This window comes from Ambystoma mexicanum, chromosome 8 (assembly GCF_040938575.1).
Source record: "Ambystoma mexicanum isolate Mex_15411 chromosome 8, UKY_AmexF1_1, whole genome shotgun sequence".
In the NCBI taxonomy this organism is placed as follows: domain Eukaryota; kingdom Metazoa; phylum Chordata; class Amphibia; order Caudata; family Ambystomatidae; genus Ambystoma; species Ambystoma mexicanum.
The window spans coordinates 1,300,200,441-1,300,221,079 of record NC_090929.1 but is presented as its reverse complement, the minus strand read 5'-3'; the positions used below and the strand labels follow the sequence as shown (position 1 = coordinate 1,300,221,079).

Here is a 20,639-nt window from a genome sequence, read left to right as displayed (position 1 = left end):
TTTTGGGTGATTATGCAAAGGCAATTAAATGAAATGTGCATATTTCACCTTCATATGCTAATTTCTGGCAACGTCACATCCCATTGCGTGTGTTGATGAGTCCCCCCACTTCAATTTTTAGGACTTGACCCCTGGTCGCAAGATAGGTTTTGTAGTTGTGGTGGTGAGATACACCAGTTTAATAGTAATATAAATGGACAAAAACATGTCAATACATTCAATGTGCTTCTATATTATAGTATTTAAATAATAAGTTTTTTTTTTTAGTTAAGCATTTTAAATGTACGTTTAACAACTGTTATGTTCCAGTTGAACTGGAATGGTTTCAACATGAGCATTCAGTAGGTGTAATGCACATGTAAACAGTTACTCTGTAAGTAAGCACACACGCTTCCATGTTTGAGCTTTCAGTTTGGGGCATTAAAATAGATGGGCCTGTCACTTTGAAGGTACAGCGAAAAGAAGATGCTCACACAAAAAGAGCGTCTTATTATAAATCTCGCTGGGAAAATGAATGGATGTTGCTTAAAAGCAGAGAAATGCTCTCTGCTGTGCATGTCTGCTTCTGTAATCGGAATAAGTGGGACGCTGTCAATAACAGTAGACCGTGACTTCATTCCGATTGGCAATAGAACATATTGTGGTCTACCTGATATTTCGTCTCTGCCATAACTAAACAATGTTTAACACCATTGTTTGTTTGGAACCCATCCCATTGCATGGTTACACAACTGTAATATTGTTTCCATTAGCACTGGTTACTGGAACATATGATACCGGTTCGAGTTATGGCTATTTCAACAAGTCTTGACAAAGACAATGGGCCTCATTCCGAGTATGGAGGTAGCCATGCCACTTTTGACGGCATGGCTGCCCCCTTAACGGGTACCGGGTCCTGGTATCCTGAATGGGGAAATACCGGGCCATTCCGACTTCGGAGGGCCCGGTATTTCCCCATTCAAGGAACCCGGACCCGGTACATCCCCATTCCCATTTGAGCCCCCATAGGGTTCAATGGGAATGGGGAGCATGCTAACAACAGGCCCATTAATGACGGGCCCGTTGTTAGCATCCTGGTCTAAAACCAGGCGTACTTGGCGGGTCCCGCAAGCAGACCTATTGTAATGAGGCGGTAGGGGGTTAACAGCGCTGGCAGCTCTACCGGCACCGTTAACCCCCTACCGCCTGGGTAGTAATGAGGCCCAATATGTTTGTTTTTGTTTGTGTCATTAGGGCTGGTAAAGGCCACACGAAAGAACAGTTTGAAAAGAGAGGAAGGTGGCCACAGCGGTTGAGGGGTGCACAGGAGGAGATTGTGTCTCATGGAGGAGTGGCACTCCTACAAGGATAGTTGTTGCGTCATCATGCTCGCAGGCACACACACACGCACATATAAAATGCAGGACTTGCCCTCCAAGGCAGCCATTGTTGGCACTCGATCTGCATGTATGGAGAGGAACATGCAGTCTGCCTTCTCAATACATAGAAAGAATGGTCTTCCTGTCCCTTTCTCTACTTTTTGGCAATCAGCAGTTATAGGAGCGTGCTCTTTCAATATGAAATCCCATAATGCTATGCTTCATGATCCATTCGTACCAAAACATCTCTGGACGCCAACACTATAAAATGCAAAGACTTTATGGTTCTGAAGACTACATAATCAGTTTCCACCTAAATTAGATATAAATGTTGCCAACATGAATACTGAAATGTGTGAATCCACCTATTAAAACATAATGTCCTTTAATGAACGTTTTGTTTCATTGAGGAGCCAATGACACTAATGCACCAATGTGCCCATGTTTTTGTGACTCTGGGTTAAACATGTGTCTATTTCCAATTATTCTTGCAACTGTCCAATTTCATGGACTTACGTTAGATTCAAATAAGTTCTAAGGGTGTTGTGGCCAATAAAAGAATCTGTGTAATATGTATTTGCTTCCAGTTTGTATGTAATTTGTTGACCTACTAATGCGTGTCTCTTCTTGGAAGATTGATCAAATATGTATATTGTTGTTGCAGTCTATCGGCTCTAGTTGCAGCCCATCAGTGGGACATTGGGTGTCATATAATGAAATACTATGGGTGCATTTGGCCAGTGTTGCTCAGTTTTAGACCCTGCCATTGCAGCTACCTTTTACAGATATCTGGATAAACCATGGTTGGTGCAAATGACAAGTAATTGGATCTGTGATCCTAGATTATCAATTTGATCAGGGCATGATTTCTTCTCCTTTAACACTCAGAATGTGTGAACTCTAGTCTTTAGTCTTCGAAATATTTATGCAGCAACTATCAATACAGGAAATTCTTTCTCTCCCCAGTCAAAAGCACCACACCAATATTTATTTTGTGTTCACTCTAGCCCTATCTGTGAGTCATATAGAACCATGTAGATCCCTCGCCCATCTGTCATAAATAAGATAAGAATTGTGCCATTGTGTAGAAAGAATATATATATATATATATATATATGAATGAACAGGACAATTGATATTTGTACAAATTACAACACTCACCACTTTCTCTGTGGCACAAACCAAAGCTTCAATGCCAAGAACTCACTTGTTGGGAATAGACATTAAGAAAAGACCGGAAATTACACCAATAAGTGTTTTCACTTTTGGGCTCTCATGTAAATAAAACACGGGTCAAATAAACAGTTCAGACCTTCTTTCACATACAAAAATCGCTTAATGCCAACAATGATACAGAAACTTAGAACATGACAAGACCATAAGCATGACACTCTACATGAAGTTTAATTTAAATAATATGCAACATTTTTCTATTTGCAAATATAATTTCACACATGCAGCGCTCTGTGTATTTAATCTCCCTGCGCACTAGGCAATGCCAGCAGTGTTGACAACAAACAAAATATGTTTTATATGTATAGAGAACCCTTCTTCACCAGAATGAAGAATCTCACTTCTATCAGGAGCCACTTTCACACTCTCCGTAGAGAGTGTGCTTTTCAAATCAGGGTCTTCAATTTATTTAATTTGGCTAGACACTTTTCCAGATATTCAGTTTACGTTTAGCACCCCTCTGCTTTCAGGCAGGGTCTGAGGAATGGTAAACAATTAGGACATTTCGTTTTGACAAGTTCACCCTTTCCCTTTAGGGAATTGTGGGGGTTGGCAATGAGAAATAGGAGTACCCAATTACTTTAAAAGACCATGGGCCTCACTATACTAACCTGCAATAAGCACTAGCAGACAAAATTACCCTCTTGCAAAGTAAAAAAAGAAATTAAAAAATCCAAACTCAACCTTGACACCGACCACTAATCCACAATTAAGACTTTAGAACCATCTATGTCTAATACATTTACATTTAGGCCAGTGACCATAACAGAAACCATTAACACCATTAAAGGCCTAAAACCATCTAGATGCAAAGGTGATACTTGCCCTGCCACATTGATAAAATAATGTGTACATGAACTAGCTCCTTTTATCACTGCTGTAATCAACAGCTCCTTGACCGCGCAGCTTACCTGCAGATCCAACAATTCCTGTACATGAACAAACTATTAGGACTAAGACAATCAGGATTTAGACTTGGTCATGGTACAGAGACAGCGTTATTGGATCTTAAAGTACAGATGGACCATTTCAAAGACAGAGGAGACCTCTGTATTCTTCTTTTAGACCTCTCGGCTACCTTTGTCGAAACTGCAGTCCACTTTTCACCAGAAGCCATCAAATGGATTGAATCCTTTCTCTCCAATCGTACAATGAGGGTGTTCTCAACCACAGCAGTAGTCTCCCCAACACCGGTGACATGTGGTGTTCCACAAGGCTCATGTTTATCACCAACACTATACATTGCCTTCACAAAGCTCTTATTTGACAAACTAGATAATATGGGCATCACATATACTAATTATGCGGATGATACAAAAATACTCATCCCCATAACAGGATGTCATGACACTGACACGCACAACATTAACAAAATATACCTTGCCATCCAGGCCTGGATGGTCCAAAATGAATTGTGCCTTAACGATGACAAAACAGAGCTCATCCTAATAAGAAACAAAACCAAACTAGAAAACTTGCCAAAAAAAATACCACTCCTTTAATATCGATGGCAGTAAGATTCAAGCCGCCAAAGAAATAAAAACACTGGCAGTCTACATAGACTCATCTCTCTCCCTCACCAGACAGGTCAACTCCATTGTCTCGTCTGCAGCTACACCTCTAAACTTATCAGATCTAGCAGACCCTTCCTCTCAACTGACAATAGTATCACGCTAGCAAGAGCCTTGCTAGAGATTATTACAACTCACTATTCACAGGTACTAGCACGAGGAATATATATAAACTTCAAGTAGTTCAAAATAATGCTATCAGAGCAGCCCTGAATATACCCAAGAATGATCACATCTCATCTACCAGACAATGCATACATTGGCTCCCGGTCCATGAGAGAATCAAATTCAAAATCCTCACCCTGACCCACAAATGCCTGGCCAATAAGGCACCAGGCTTTCTCAACAACCAAATCACCAGAACCCAAAGCAACAGAACCACTCGATCCTTCTACGCCAATCGTATCACTGTCCCAAGATTCAAGAGAGTAAAAGCAGGTGGGTCCAGTTTCCCGGTAGTCGCAGCCAACCTCTGGAACTCCTTACCACCACACCTAAGAAATGACCCCTCCTTATGGTCATTCCGAAAAAGTCTTAAAACTAGACCATTCAGCCTAGACCCACACTAGTGATAAGCGAACCAGCCCAGTGTTTATTCTCTATTTACATACACTAGAACTTGAACTGCCTTTACACCTGTGTGCATCTGCCATGCGACCGTAATTATATGTAAGTAGCATGCACTGTGCAAAATTATGTAGTACCACTAATACTTTGTAACCATGTAACAGTAGTTAAGCAACTTGCATCATGAAACCTGTACGCTGTACCAGCAACACATTGCAACCATCTACTTAAGCATGTGCGCCTTGATGCCTCTGAGTGCACCTTATAAATGTCAAATAAATAAATTAAATACATTATATGGACCTACCGTTACCAATGCCTGATATCCCGGTATTACTGGGTTATTACAGATGCCGGCAACGGTGGTCATTCCCCATTCTCCATAGGGGGAATTGCCAGTATTACCAGCGCCTGGAATACCAGTGCTGGTCGGAGCCTGATTTACCTCCAGCTGTTGGCTGGAGGTAAATCAGTCAACCCCCACCAGAAAACTTGTAGTTTGGCAGTGTATGAAAAGTGGCGGTAATGGAATTACCACAAATTTTCCTGCACCACCAAACTTATAATGTGGCCCTATCACTTTATTCACACTGGAAGCGATATTGTGGATTTCAAACTTCTACAAAATCACCTCGTTGGCTATATGGGAGCTAATTAAACTAATATTTAGTAAAAATACTGATGATCTACTTTGTCTACCCACCCAATCAGTGAGGGAAAATATAAATCAAACAGATCCCCTCAAGACTTGGTCTGGTTGGGCAGATTACTTGCATAGAATCTCTGGGTTTCTCGCTCCGGGAAAGGACAGGTATCTGGTCAAATGGGCTTTCCAGTTTCAGTCATGGATGCCACCAACATCAATCACCTTTTTCCTCTCCTGTTATGGGTCCCAGCCAGCTTTTAGTCTTTCGCTAATATCCTCCAGCAATTTAGTCAACAGTTCCAGCTCTCCCCCAGTTCCCTTGTGTGCCCCCTTATGAAGCCATAATCACACCCCAAATTATTAAAATTAGAATATGCCAGTTTATTGGCTCTTGATTTGGACCTCTATTGTGATTCCTATTGCAATGATTGGTTCCTGAAGTTACAAGGCATCATCCCTGTGAATGTATGACTCTGCCCATCTGGGATAGCATTTTCACACATTTCAGTTCTGCACCTAAAAACTACAATGTGGTAAATTCCTCTTAATTTCTAAATAAACCTAACAATATATATATATTTGGATTGGTTTTATCATGCTAGACTTAGTGAAATGAGTCTAGCTTCGGAACGATGTTACAGGTTCGAATGACAGATTTTTGTGATTTATTCAAAAATTATAAAAGTCTGTGTCACAACATTTGACATACCATTAAATATTTCACTAAGCTTCTATCTCCCACAATTTCTGCTATGTGACATTTTCTGGGAAGTCATAATCACATTACAGGTCGTAACGCTTGTTCCCATGGTCGAATTTGTAGGAGGTGTCACTACAGAAAGCTTTGTTCATAAGCCTGTTAACAATATTAATCCCATTATTGTACGATTTATAGTTTCTGAGAAAACAAACAAAATATGACCATCCATCCAAACCTATGGCAATCTCTTAATTATGCATGTTATGAGTTCCATACACAGTACATGTAGATCCAGCCATCTGTTTCCTTTTGTTGACCCAAACTGGTATAAATTCATTAACATTCTTTTGAAGTCAAAGGCCTGAAGAAGTGACCTTATCTTCATGGCAAGATGGGCCTAAGTTCACCCATTGGAATCAGGTGGAAGTCTCTGTACCATGTCACCTGTCATCCAGGTCCTGACTACACCATGGAACGAATGATAAACCTTGTATTTTTAAGGTTTTACTTTCATTGTCTGAATCTTCTGTTTATCTAAAGGGCCATCTTTTAACCTCTTCAACCCTTTAGTCCGGGCACAAACTCTGTCCCCTGTCTTGGCTCTGTGAGCTTCAAGGAGATCTTCTTTCAGACAAGGGGAAGACAGTGCTGGGTAAGTGTAGCAGGAGGGAGACTAGTGCTTGACCTTTGAATCTCATGGGAGCATTTCTTTTTTGGGGGCTGAGCACAGCTTTTCTTAATGCACAGGAAACTCTACTTTTAAATGTTAGCATTTCTTCACACGTTAGGCCTTTTTTAAATATCTTGCATCAGGCCATCGATGTCCAACTTTAATTCTGATATATATTCACATTATTCTGGCAATTGAGGTTCGTTTTCCATCTGTTCAATTTTTGAAGGTGCAAAATGCACACCTTTCCATGGTAAGTGTTTCTACTTTTGCAAAGTTACACTTTAGGCCTCAGTCACATTTAATGGCAAGTAGGCCTCTTGTTCTGGACCTTATCATTCAGCACAGGGCCCATTTAATTGTGTGTATACTCTTTCATGCTCTTTAACAGCATTTTGATGTGTTGAAGTTGAGAATAAAACACTGCCCTTTTTGACACTCACATCTGACCATACATAATTCTGCACCTTTTGGGCCTAACATGGTCAGGGCACTTCATTGGTCTTGGGGCTGAAACTACCCCACATTAGCCACATAGAGAAGCCTGCATTCAATTTTTCTCTTTTGTTCTTCTCACTGTTTTCAGTTCTACAGACAATCAGCAAACTTGAAATGGAGCATCTAACCACTAAAAAGGATGCATTCTAAGCTCCTGTTGTCATGTGAACAGGCTGGGCAAGGGGAGAGGGGTAACTCTCTTTTACAGACAGTCGAGCTGTGGCTTCACCCCCTGAAACTCCCATCTGCAGAAGCTTAAAATACATTCAAGTCATTACCATCAGGTTCTATTGTGTGCTAGGGGGTCCTCAATCTTGTTATAGGGCCCTGAGCAGTATTAGCGCTTCAGCAAACGTCTGGACACCAGGCTTGTCCTCTGTTCTTCCTACTGTTTCCTGCTCTCTAGCCAATCATGTAAGCTTGGAATGGAGGCTCTGCCACCTGTAAAATGCTGTATTCTAAGCTTGCATGATGTATACACAATGGACAAGGAGACATGGACAAACTCTATCACTGGAAGTCGCCTTCCACCTATTGCACAAGCTCTAATAATGTTAGAACCCTTGCCATCCAGGTTTTTTGTGAGCTAGGTGGCCTTTGCCCTCATTAGAGACCCTCGCCTTTGAGTCTTGACGACTAACTTGAGTGGCGGTCCCTTACCACAAATGTGGATCCTTTATTAGGACATAAACGTTTGAAAATCCATCTGCTTTCCTAAAGTAAAGCACTCTGCTGAGTATCTCAAGATATCCTTGCTGGATGTGCAAAGCTGCCTATCAACATTGTACTCTGTTTGTACTTTATAGATTTCGCTCCTTTGTCATGTTCTCATCTGTAACCGTCACTGGGTATAGCACAGCCGTTTCCCTTTGCATGTCCTATTGGTGCTTCATGTTTTTCAAGTAAAAGGGTGAGTGTTATGGTTGTAGAGGATGATATTAGATCAGCAGTGGGTGGGAGAGAGTGTGTTATAATTACCTGCATGCATGTGTGTGCTTTGTGTGCAATTTGCTTTAGGGTTTTGCAGGAGTTTGCTGTTCGGCAAGCCTGGAACCCTCCACCTGCATGTGGGTATGTGTAGGTGCATGGTGAGGTAATGAGGGTGGATGATGGAGGTAGGGAATTTATCAAATGCTTGGTTTCTGTGATGATTGGTTGTCTGGAGACACGCAGATAGTTTAAGGACGGTATTGCGTAGTTGAGTGGATGTTGGAGTGGCACGTCTATCATAACACACCATATTTTGAGGACACAGCTTGAAGGGAAGCATCATTTAACATTGCCGGGGTCCGACGTTTGTTAAATGACAGCAGCACCTCTCTAGTCTCGGTTATCGGTAGCAGTAGTTTCAGAATCTGAAATTATGTGGGTAATCCTCTATTATTATAATCCTATGTTATTGCTCTTTTGATGTCTGGCTCTGCATGTAAGTGGCAGGACGTGACATTTTGCATCCCACCAGCGTGTGATGCTTGGGATCTTTACGACAGTAAAGATTCCGGATGTTTTGTACAGAAAGATAGGCTTCAAAGTCAACATTCGCAAGGGCCATTGGCCCAGAACCATTTATTTATTAGATATTTATAAGGTGTCAACCGCTGTGCTTCATGGTTCCCCCTATACAGTTGCTTCTGGGACAATAGCTTTATGGGAAAAAAGCAGTCATGCTGCCGTGTTATGAGACAGTTGAGAAATGGAATTAGCAAGAGCTTGATCTTTCCTGTGGTAGTGGTTTAGTCCACCTTTGTAACTGCATCCCAGGTACAAATGGGAAGGGCGTCCAATACAGGGGAACCGTGAAAAAAACAGTTGATGTGGCAAAATGTCTGATTTGCATGTGGTCTTCCCCCTTCTGGAATTGCATGGTAGGCTGTAAAACAATGCTGTGGAGCGGTTCCCTAAGCAATACCAGAGGTTATGATTAATTGAAGTACTTCACGCCATCAATCTTCAGTTCAGATGTGCTGTTGTTGCCCAGCTGCAGAGAGACATCAGGTAAGATATATGATGTGGCCATGTCGTAGTACAGCATTTTGTTTTTATAGAATAGCACTGGAAAAGAGCCAATCCACGTTCCTTGTGCCTGATATATCAACTGGGCTCAATGCAAAATGGCTGGACACAATGAGACCGCCTCATGATGCAGATGGTTTGGCAATAGTTACTTGCTGTGCGCAATATGACAAGCTTAGATGATGGCCTGTAACAGACAGGTGTCCTGATTCACAGAGCGGTTTCCTATGGGATTTCACCATTTTAAAACACTTCTGTGAATTAGGCCCAGGAAGTCTCTGTCCCTGTTGTTATGTTTGCAGTGCACTGACATTGCAATCCAGGCCCCTTACAGTGAGATTTTGCAGCATGGACATTGCTATTTGCGTTGATATATCTAGCCCTCTGTTGTCACGTAGAAGTGATAATGGCGTATGGTGAGCAGGGCATGTGTGACATTGGGCAGCATTTGTGGAGCATCATTAGAAGGTTTGTAGTTATCCTGCATATCACAGTGATCGTTCTGAACAGAAGAATACTTTAGCATGCCTTAATTGGGAGGACCGGGTGTTTGTCATAACACCCAGATCCAAAAGCATATCGTGAGCCAAGGGGAAGGTGTTGGCCTCAGAAGCATTGATTTTGACTGTGGATTAGGACTTCCAGGCCTAATTCACTTTTAGTGTTCAACATTTCCGCTGGGAGGTTGTTCCATGGATTAAATACTATCATTCCCCTGTTCATTAAATATTACTTTGTAGCTTACTCGAGAGTACCTACGCAAACGCATATTGTGACTTCTAGTTGACAGGGTATGCTTTTATTTCAAAACGCTTGCTTCAATGTACTGTGTGTGTTACACGTGAGTGTCTCTTATCTTCTGCTCATCGTCCATATCCTCCAGTGCTTCATTCCTTAGGTCTCCACTCACATGGCAAATGATTTAAATCATTCTCTTTTCTGACTATTGACTGCCTCTGAACTGTGCTTGTTGTTCAAGAAGGCCTACAACCTTTAGCTCGCCAAAGGTTTTGGACTACAACTCCTATCAGCACTAGCCAGCAAAGTCATGATGAGGTTTCATGGGGGTAATAATCCAGAATAGGACTGCAAGAATTATCCTTGGCCTCAAGCCCAGGGACCACATCTCTCCAGCCCTAAAATCTCTCCACTGGCTCCCAGTGACTGCAAGGATCAAATTCAAAACCCTTTGCATCGCCCACAAAGGTATCTGTGGGTCTGGCGCCTGGGACCTCTCTACATCCAGCTTTCCCTCCCAAAATACCGCCCTGCCAGAATCATTCAATCCACTGGCTCCTCGATCCACTGGCTCCAACTCTCTGCAGGTCAAACGTTTCTCCAAGTAGAGAGTGGGAGATAGGTCCCTCTCTTCGGCTGGCACCTCCCTCCCCTCCTCAGAATTGAGCCGGATCTTCTTAAGTTCCGGAAACTTCTCAAGACCTTCCATTTCTCCTCATCCTTCCCTCTCCCCTTCCTGTGCTAAGCTCTCCACCTGCCACTGTGACTGGGGCCTGGTCCCTTCAGAGTCAAACTGGGACCAGACCACCCCCCCTAGCAGTCCCTGCCAGTTTCCTATGCCAGCACTTGCCCTCAGGCGTCCTTTCCCAGACTATCCCAACCCAGTCCTAGTGTACTTTTCCTCCCCTCCCTCCTCTTTCCCTGGGCACTTGCTGCCCTGGCCTGAATAGCACTTACCAGCCCCCACCTCTAGGGCTCCCCCACGATTGCACTTCTCCCTCTTCCCACTAACCCCCTCGTACTTATCACCTGATTATTAATTTTATGGTAGAATTGTCAAAAGGCCAATATTACCGTTTCTTTTGTTCCTGTTGTTGTTTTTCCTTTGATTTCCCATGCCCCGCCCCCTTCTTGCCTTGTGGAGCCTGGAAACACTTGTGTATAGGAGCCATACAAATGTCCAATAAATAAAATAAAATAAATGTATAATAATCCAAAACATCTGGAGAGTTGTAGGTTGCCGACCCCTGTTGTAGATGTATGCCCTACAGAATCCTCCAGAATTTAACACAGTTCTCCAATGCAGAGCTCACCAATGATGTCTTGGGAATTAGTAATACAAATCTCTTGTTAGTCTGTATACAGCGCAACACCCCCCCTGCTTTTACCACAGTTTTGCCACACAGTTTGCCACATTTAAAATGGATATGATGTTATCTAAATTATCCCGTTCCTTTGTAAAATGTATGGCCTTCACTCTAATCTAGAACTGCCTTTGAATACGTCTTTGCACTGAACACATGATTAGGCATTTGGCCACATTGAAATATTAATGTTGTCCTTTTCTATCAAACCTATGGCAGATGCAGATGATTGCATATTTTTGGGTAGTAGCTCGATTGGTAAAGAACGTTACGAAGCAGTAGAGTGAATGGTGACAGAGAATGCTAGTATGTGGAACTAACTCTGAACATTCACATGCTCCTCAAAAGCTTAAAAGTGACATTGCAGAGGAGCTGGGTGATGAGGTACATGTCTGCCTATGACACGCTGAAGAGCCTCAGACATAGGTAGCGGAAGCAGGTACAAAGTGCTGCTTGGCATGAGCAAGGTTGAGCGCAGATGAAGAGTCACAAGACATGTTAACTGCTGATGCAGAGTGATGCAGAGTCAATGAGCAAATGTAATTTCTGTAGTAAGAAAATTATTAATTGCAGAGAAATTCCCAGGGATAATGCTACTAACATGCCTCTCCCTGGGCAGGTACCTGATGACTGGTTGGATAAATGTTACATCCAGGTGTGGTACTCGAGTGTGTCTCGAAACTGCTATTTCTTGATGATATGAAGAGGTGGAAACCAATCCGACAGACGATGATCCTGGCTGAGGTGCTGGACAGGTGACATGGTTTAGGTGTTTCATCTGCACTGCCTACAGATACGATGTAGATGGATTGTTTGCAGAGACACAGGTTACATAATCAGCTATTACTCTTTTAGGTGCAGGAACAAGCAGTAGGCACTATGGGTGAGAGGCGGCAGGTCAGCATCTGCTTGCTGGGCTCGCACCCTGGAAACCTTTCAGCATGAGAAAAGGTTACTCATCGTGTATCCTTCACCTCTGAGCTTTTTTAATAAATCCTACACCTAGTCGCTATTATTTTTGTAGCAAACGTAGCCCAGGTGTAGTGCTTTTGTGGTCCTTTCCCTTTTTCCCACAGCTAAGAGGCGAGTTTGTCAGGGCCACTCGATGTTCTCAAAATAGTCCTCTGTTCATGTACATTATGTTTAGCCAAATAGCAATGAGACGCACACTGAGTCCAAAACTGCAGCTAAATATTTGGGGGTTGACTGCCTGCCATAAAAGTTGATGACCAGTAAGGGTACTGTAAGGGATCAATAATACGACTCAGACACAGTGGCATGTTTAGGCTCGGCTATAGACCTTTATTAAGCACAAAATAATAGGACAGGGTGGGAGAAACCCTATCTAACCCTAATCCTTAGAGTAGTTTCCCTGCCTCGACAAAACTAAGGAACGTCTGTGTCAGGATGTAAAATCAAAGTGTGTCATCCATCCTGTGTCCAAAACCCTGAACTGTCCCTTACACGCTGGACTCAGAATAATGTGTACAAGGGGATCTCTATTAGCTTGGTAGTTGTAGATTTCTCTCAGACACAACAAAAAATGGTTCTAAGGTGAGGTAACCAAAAGAAATTAAGTTTCGTCAGGAAAGGGGTCTTCCCTTCCCATTGATTTCTTTTGGTGGTTGGAATGTCACTTTATCCCAGTTCAAGAGGGAAAGACTTGTCCCATGAATTTTCCTTATCACACACTTCTTTTGTTAGTTAAACTTTTCACACTCAATCAGGTGAACAGAGGAAAGGAGAAAGAGCAGAGCTCAGGAGCAAAGCAACAAGGTAGTTGAGACACAGGAAGCAGAGTACCTTCCTGGCTTTTATCCTCGAGGAACGGGAACAAAGCTGTTGATAGTGGGTTGCCTGTCAACTCGCAGTGGAGTAACGCATTGCGTCAGAGGATGATGCTGCCTCGATTCCCTGAACCGGTAATGTCCCAACACATGGAACACCCAACCCATTGGAAACTACGTCTGCAGAACTATGGACAATGGAGCCGCGACTCAGAAGGTAAGTAGGAGCGGGTGCAGTGGCAAAGGGGCACGGCCGTGGGGTGCCGCCAGACAGGCACCAGCCAGGATAGCGTGTATCGGAGGGGCACCAGGCTTCCGAGGATAGCACCAATAGTACTCACGAAGAAGACAGGGAGCAGATATTTGAATTGCTGGTTCTCAGGTGTGGTTCACTGAGGTATAACCCTTCCAATGAACATAGTACTGAAGGCGACCATGATTAAGGTGTGCATCACAAATGGTTTCCACCTCATACTCAGGTTCCCCATCAACCAGGATGGGGCTGCGGAAGAGGACTGGAATGACGGAAGGTGTCAGGTTTGTAGGGTTTCAGCAGGGATATGTGGAAAACTGGATGAATGTGCCAGGTGGTAGGCAGTAACAGCGGAAAGGCCACCAATGATATTTTCTTCACGCTATTGAAAGGAACCATGAAACGAGGAGAAAACCTCTGAGGACAATTATGCAAAGGAAGATCCCTTGTTTTGAACCATACCTTATTGCCAACTTGGTAATCCAGTGCCGGGCTCCTCCTATGATTAGCCTGACATTCCTGGAGGAGATTGGCCTTTTTCATCATTGCGGTGGCTGTCTTATGTGTGTTCCGTATTCCTTTAATCAATGTGTCCACAGTAGGAACAGAAGTGGTGACAACAGATGATATTGGTAAGATCTTAGGATGTTGACCAAAGACTACACTGGATGGCTATTTGTTTCTAGTATCCAGGTTATCATCCCAGTCGTTCCAGTAAAACAGAGTAGGTAAGTCTCTAGTGTCTGGTTAGTTCTTTCAGTTTGCCCGTTGGTTTGCGGGTAGTATCCGGAGCTAAGGGCCTTGTGGATCCCTAGAACCTGGCACATAGCTGTCCAGAAATGGGACACAAACTGTTTGCCACGATCAGTAACAATGTTTTCTGGAAGACCATGAAGTCAGTATGTCTCATGAAGGAAAGCTGCTGATGTCTGAGAAGTAGTAGGCAAACTCACAAATGGAATAACGTGAGCCAACTTGTTGAAGCAGTTAATGACAACCAGATTGCAGGAATACCTTCTAGAAACAGGCAGGTTGACTACAAAATCCATAGCTATAGTATGCCATGGATAAGTAGGTACGTTCAAGGATTGAAGAAGATTCGGCGGTTTGTGATGAGTCGGTTCCTGCATACTGCAAGTAGGACAAGTAGAAACGTAAGAAAAAACACTTTCATATCGGGGCACCAAAAATTCTGGGAGCTAATCAAGAGTGGAAGATTGACCTTGGTGGCCTGCTGAACGAGAATCATGAAACCCCTAAAGGATCCGTTCCCGTAGGCTGGTCGTGGGTAAATAAAGCTTACGAGCTAGGAAACCAAGACCTTAATTTACACTGAAGTTACTGCTTTTTCGGAACCAAGGGGCTTGTGCTTCCTTGACCATCTCAATGAACGATTGAGTGGTTAACTATAAATATTTGTAGGGAAGAAACAGAGACAGTGTAGTCGTAAAAAACGGGCCACCATCCATAGAACGTGACAGGTAGTAGGCTTTGATGCTCTGAGTTGCTGGTATTTAAGTGATTTTAAAGTCAAATTGAGGGAAGAACAGTGCCCACTGAACTTGACGATTGCTGGTGCAAGCCAAAGTGCAAAAAAATTGCAAATTCCTACGATCTGTTTGGATTTCTACAGGAAACCGGCCCCCCCAGTAAATTATGTCTCCATTCGAGAAAACTGTTTCTGATGGCTAAAAGTTCCTTCTCGATAACGACATAATTCTGCTCACTGGAGTGAGTTGCCTGGAGAAATAAGCAACAGGACGTTCAAGACTGCTAGTACAATTATGTTGCAGGGGCACCGAACCGATAGCAAAAGCAGAGGCATCAACTTCCACAATTAAAGGATGGTCTTCTTTAGGGTGTTGCAGAATCGGTGCTTTCAAGAATTCATTGTTAATGTCAATGAAAGCCTTTTCAGCCTGATCCATCCACAGAAAGGACTGGCCTTTGCGTAGAAGCTGAGTGCTTTCACAGGTGCCTCGGATAAAGTCAGGGATAAACCAACAATAAAAATGGGAAAAACCTACAAAGCATTGAACCGCTTTCACGTCATGTGGACTAGACCATTCTTGTATGGTCGTAATTTTACTAGGATCCATATGAATACCTTCAGGGCTGATGGAATAGCCTAGGAACTCGCTCCTTTCTTTGTGGAATTCGCATTTTGTCTCTTTGGCGTACACATAGTTTGCAAGGAGATCCCTGAGGAATTTGGAGACATGGGCTACATGTTCCTCCAGGGAGGTTGAAAAGATTAAAATGTTGTCCAGATATATCCAGGTGTTGATTTGCAATAGGCCTGAAAAGATTGAATCCATGAAACGTTGGAAGATTGCTGGGGCATTACATAGCCCAAAAGGCACTACCTTATTTTCGTAAATGCCCCTGAGGTGATTTATATGCAGTCTTTCACTTGTCTCCTGACTTGATATGCACCAAATGTTAGGCCCCGTGTAAATCAATCTTGGTAAACACTCAAGCATCATACAGGGATTTCAGGATAACCCGAAAAAGAGGCATGGGATACCTGTCCTTGGTGGTTATCTTATTGAGTAGGCGATAATCCACTCGGCGGTCTCAATGTGCCCTCTCTCTTGGAGAGAAAAAATAATGGTGCCCCTGCTGGTGACTTGGAAGGTTGAATGTATCCTTTAATGAATGTAAGGGATTCAGTTTCTTGGGTTATGGGACCCGAGGCCAACGGGGTACCGTTGATACCTTCCACCAGAGCATGTTTCTTTTTTTACCGGATTGGAATGTCATTCTTTTCACAGAATTGGACATCTATGTAGTTTCCCTAAGCTCCTGAATTGACTAGCACCAATGCCTGTAGGGGCTGCTCTCGTCCATTCCAGGAAATGACAACTTGTAAGACAAACAAAGCTTGGGTGTGGCATTGCTTGATCCGATTTGGTAGGAAGGGGAGGTGAAGAAACTGGGCTCAATGTTTCCTTCCTGTCTGACAATGAGACCACTAGTTTCCCCCAGACTTCACTGGTCGAATGGGGCAATTGCTCAAGAAATGTGTGCCGTCACTGCAGTACAGGCACAACTTATTGGTCTGACCTCTTCTCTTTTCCACTTCTGATCACAGGCCCCGAACAGTAACTAGCTGCATTGGTTCTGCGTCGGTCTCCCCCATAGGGGTTGGAACTGGTGAAGTATGAGCAGCGGGTTGGGCACACCGCATAGAGCCTTGACGTTGTCTCTCCGAAAGGTTTCCTTAAGCCAATGGTCAATCCAACCCTGACCACTAAATCCATCAATGCTTGTATGGTTTCTGGTTCTGCAACGTGGACTAATATTTCCTTGAGTTGTTCTTTTAATCCACGTCGAAACAGAGCCTTTTGTGTTTCTTCTGGCCATATGGATTTGCAGGCTAATTGACAAAATCAACTGGTATATAATGTCTTTGCAATCCTTGTTTAATGTCTGATAGTCAGTTTTGGGCTATGGCCATGGTATTAGGGGACTGAAACACTTCCAGAAAGGCCTTTTCAAAGTCAGCTAAATTATCCAGGATAGGACTCTGGACAGAGATGTAGGGTGTTGCCCAAGCCAATGCATTTCCTACTGTGGGATGTATTGACCCACTCCGCTATGCTATGCGGCATCACTCTGATAGTATGGTGCAAGGAACTGCAACAATGGCGGCAAAACTATTGTGCGTGCCAAAAACCTCCAAAACCGCGCATCTAAACGTACAAAAAGATGGATGCACAACCTGCCACCCATGGTGCATGTGTGATGGGATAGAGCACACACTGCATAAAATGTGCCAGTGGGCTCCATGACCAGCAAATAGAGTGCAGAGGGTGAAGCAGCGCCAGTCCTAAACTGTGAAGAGCAAAACATTCCTCAGACAAACTGGATTGTCTGTAAACTGACAGCCCCTGTCAGAATCTGGGTGCAGTACCCTGGGCTACCTGTGAATGACAGCTGTCAGATGAGTTCCTGATGAAACTTCAAAGTGATCGAAACTAAAAGTCTGCCAGATTAGCAAAGATAAAAGGATTGTGGCTAAAAGGAATACAGATTTCAGTTGTATTTTTGGTCCCACAGGTTAAAGCTAAGAAAGTAATGTATATATGTTTGATGCAACAAATGTGGTTTTTCCTGGATTTTTAATTAAGAATGAATTAGCTTGGCTGATCTGCAACAATTTGGAAGTGGAAAAGCAGGTTTTTCCCAGGGGGAGGGAAAATCCTCTCAGCAGAAACTCACTGGTAGATGATAATTGTGAGTTAGCCCAGACTTTTGTCTACAGAAAGAGAATGAACAATAGCATACCCTTCAGCCTAGGAAACGGTGGTGTGAGAGGGTCGTAAATGGCTCCTGACAGGACTATCCCAAGGAGGGCGATGCTCCTGGACTCCCAGGAGAGAAAAAGGGGCGTGCCAATTTCTATTAAGAATGAACAATGAACAATTTTTAGAGACTCATAACTTGTGATTCAAAGTGGTGAAAAATATACAAAAGACAGATCTGTTTGTCACATTTTTGGCTGTACGTTTTAAGAGGCGGTGGAACTGTGTGACATATCCGGACAGGAATGGCAATATATGTGGTTTTATGTGGACAGTATTCATCCTAGAATTGTGAACATTTACACACACATCCCCATTTTAAACGCACACATTTGTGGAAATTTGCATAAAGTTTGGAAATTGTGTTCATAGTGAAAAGGACAAAATTCGGTAGAAAGTTGAAACAAGATCCCACAGCTGTGGGATTTTGAGGAACAGATGCTACATAAAATATGGAATCTTTGTGTGTGATTTGTGTAGCGGTGACCAATGGAGAAATGTGTTAATTAGTATAAAATTCGATTTTGAGACCATTGGCTAAAGGGAGGTTTCTAAGGACTGTAAAACAAACCATAAAATGTGACATCATCCAGCCTTGATCCAATCACTCAGATGCAAGACAGAGATGAGGTTTTGATCCAATCCCAGTGCACAGGGGCAAGCTTAGCTAAGCCGGCCCATACATCCATTTTGTGATGTCATTTGAAAGGATAAATAGAGACAGCTGACAACACATAAGGACTCACTGATCCTCTCACTTTCCTGATTCCGGCAAAGCACTCTGATCGAGCATTCTACATTCGGCCTTTAACATCCTTCCAGATCCAGATGCCAAGACTCTTGTCAGCAGTAGAGAACTATTGATTTTGATTTCAGCAAGGCCTAAATCCTCAAACTTATTCTCACCACCCAGTGAAGCACTGTGGGGTGAGAAGGCCTTTTGAACTAGTATCCTGATACTCTCTGGCTTGCTACCACAAGGCTTTCCTGAGGAACTCGCTATCCATTTGATTGAAATACCCAGAAACAAGAAGGGCAGATCCTGTGCAAATATGGTGACCGGCCTAGCTGATGCAGTCTGGCGCCTGATGGGCTGTCCTTCCTAGACCAGACCCAATCCAGTGACCAGAACCGACAGTGCCATTTAATTACAAAGGACTGTAAGTATTAATAGGAAGAACAGTGACCCATAGTATATTTGCATTGTCTCATCCTAATGTCAACCCATCCTATCTGTAAATTCAGAATCATAGTATTGTCAGAACCTTTCTTGCGCTGATTTTCTCTCATTTGTTTTATAAAATCACAAGTCATTAGTGATTTTGAGTAACTAAAGTGAATCCCAGAAAGAAATCGAGTATCCACCACATGAAGGGTTACGCTGGCCTCGTAACTGTGGAGATTCATGTGTGGCATCCTCTTTTTCATAGTCATAATATAGTGTAATCAAACCCATTTGTCATTTTCAAAGTGCATTTCTGGTTTCCATTCTCGCGCCTATCTTGCAAGAACGACCCTCACTAAAACCTATATAACTCCCTCAGTTTTTATGATAGATATGAAATTTCAACTCCTACTTGTACCTAACATCCTTAGCTATTCATAGAACCCAAAACAGTTTGATTGACCCGTTATAGCGAATATTGTATAAGGAAATGTTTGCCGCGATTTGACATTCTGAGAAATTCTACACGTGTGACATAACTTTAATGTATCTCCAGCTCGGACTTTGAGATTTCAAATGTTTTCTTCAGACTAAATCATTGCTTGTAATTGTTTGCGCCTATTCAAAGCGGCTCCCATAGGAATTTATAATAATTTCAGTATTTCTGACCACATTTGGTGTTTTTGCCCAGCCAATTCAAAAGACAATTGCAAAGCCATTCTGACAGTGGAAAGTCAATTCCGTTTTTCTCTTGTGTTTGAAGGGGGAAGGTGGGAGTGATATTTTGTTTGATTTGTGTTATTCCTGAATACCTGCTCTCTCCTCCCATCTCTTTACATTGCCTATTGGTGGGCTGAGGGGTGTTTCAGGGGGAACCCCTAATCATAGTTCCATCTGTTACAAAACAACACAAAGTATTATTTTCTGTGCTGCATTTGTTTTTGTGTTCATTACTTGATTCCTAGTGCATTAAAAGATATTATTCTGTGTTCTGCACCCCATTGGTGATTTTTGTTACCTATTAAAATATATTGTGATCTATATTCTAAATACATAAATAAATATTTACCTTTGCAAACTAGCCTGATTCCTGGTTCAGTGTGACAGGGGGGGGGGTCTCAGGAGAGAAGGGTGTGATATGAGTGGTATATCATTCAGAATATTGAGCCTATAGATACAAATAAATAAGGGTTTCATTTGCGTACTACATGCTGTGTGGGACTTGGGTATGTGCCGGATTGAAATCACTTAGACTACCAGGTTATTTAGTATATATCCAATCTTGGCTCTGTCGTTTGAAAAATGAATGGGGCGAAACAAGAAATGTACACGATGGTTACAAAACTCGGTTAGAGTACGAGGATCAATGTCATATTTCACTGGTCTCGAGTGAGCTGTGACACTTTTGGTAAAGGGGGCTACAGTTTTCTTGACTATGGTATCTTTTAATGCCTGGCTCTCTTGTCTTAGGGAGGCTACTTCTTGGCGCAGCGCTCTAACTTCATCACCAAGTTCCTGAATACCCTCCATGTCATATGGAACAGGGGACAGGCATCTCAATCTGTCAAGTATTAATGAGCCCTGGTGCATGCCCGTCTTGGCAGACTTCTTGTCTGGAAGAGCCACGGCGAGAACCAGGATTGTAGGATGGAAGGGCGATACAGGAATGCTACCCTCAGCCTGCCATCCGATAGAAAACTCAAGGAGGCAAAACTGGGGCAGTTCTCCCTGTACCACGGACTGGTTCCCCAGATTAATGTGGTACAAGG

At 42.9% G+C, this 20,639-nt stretch overlaps 1 protein-coding gene across 2 annotated transcripts in view; it reads left to right on the top strand.

Annotated features, from left to right (window-relative positions):
- The window catches only part of INPP5A (inositol polyphosphate-5-phosphatase A), a 3,154,590-nt gene that overhangs the window by 2,136,948 nt on the left and 997,003 nt on the right, over nt 1-20,639 (top strand). The window lies entirely within an intron of this gene.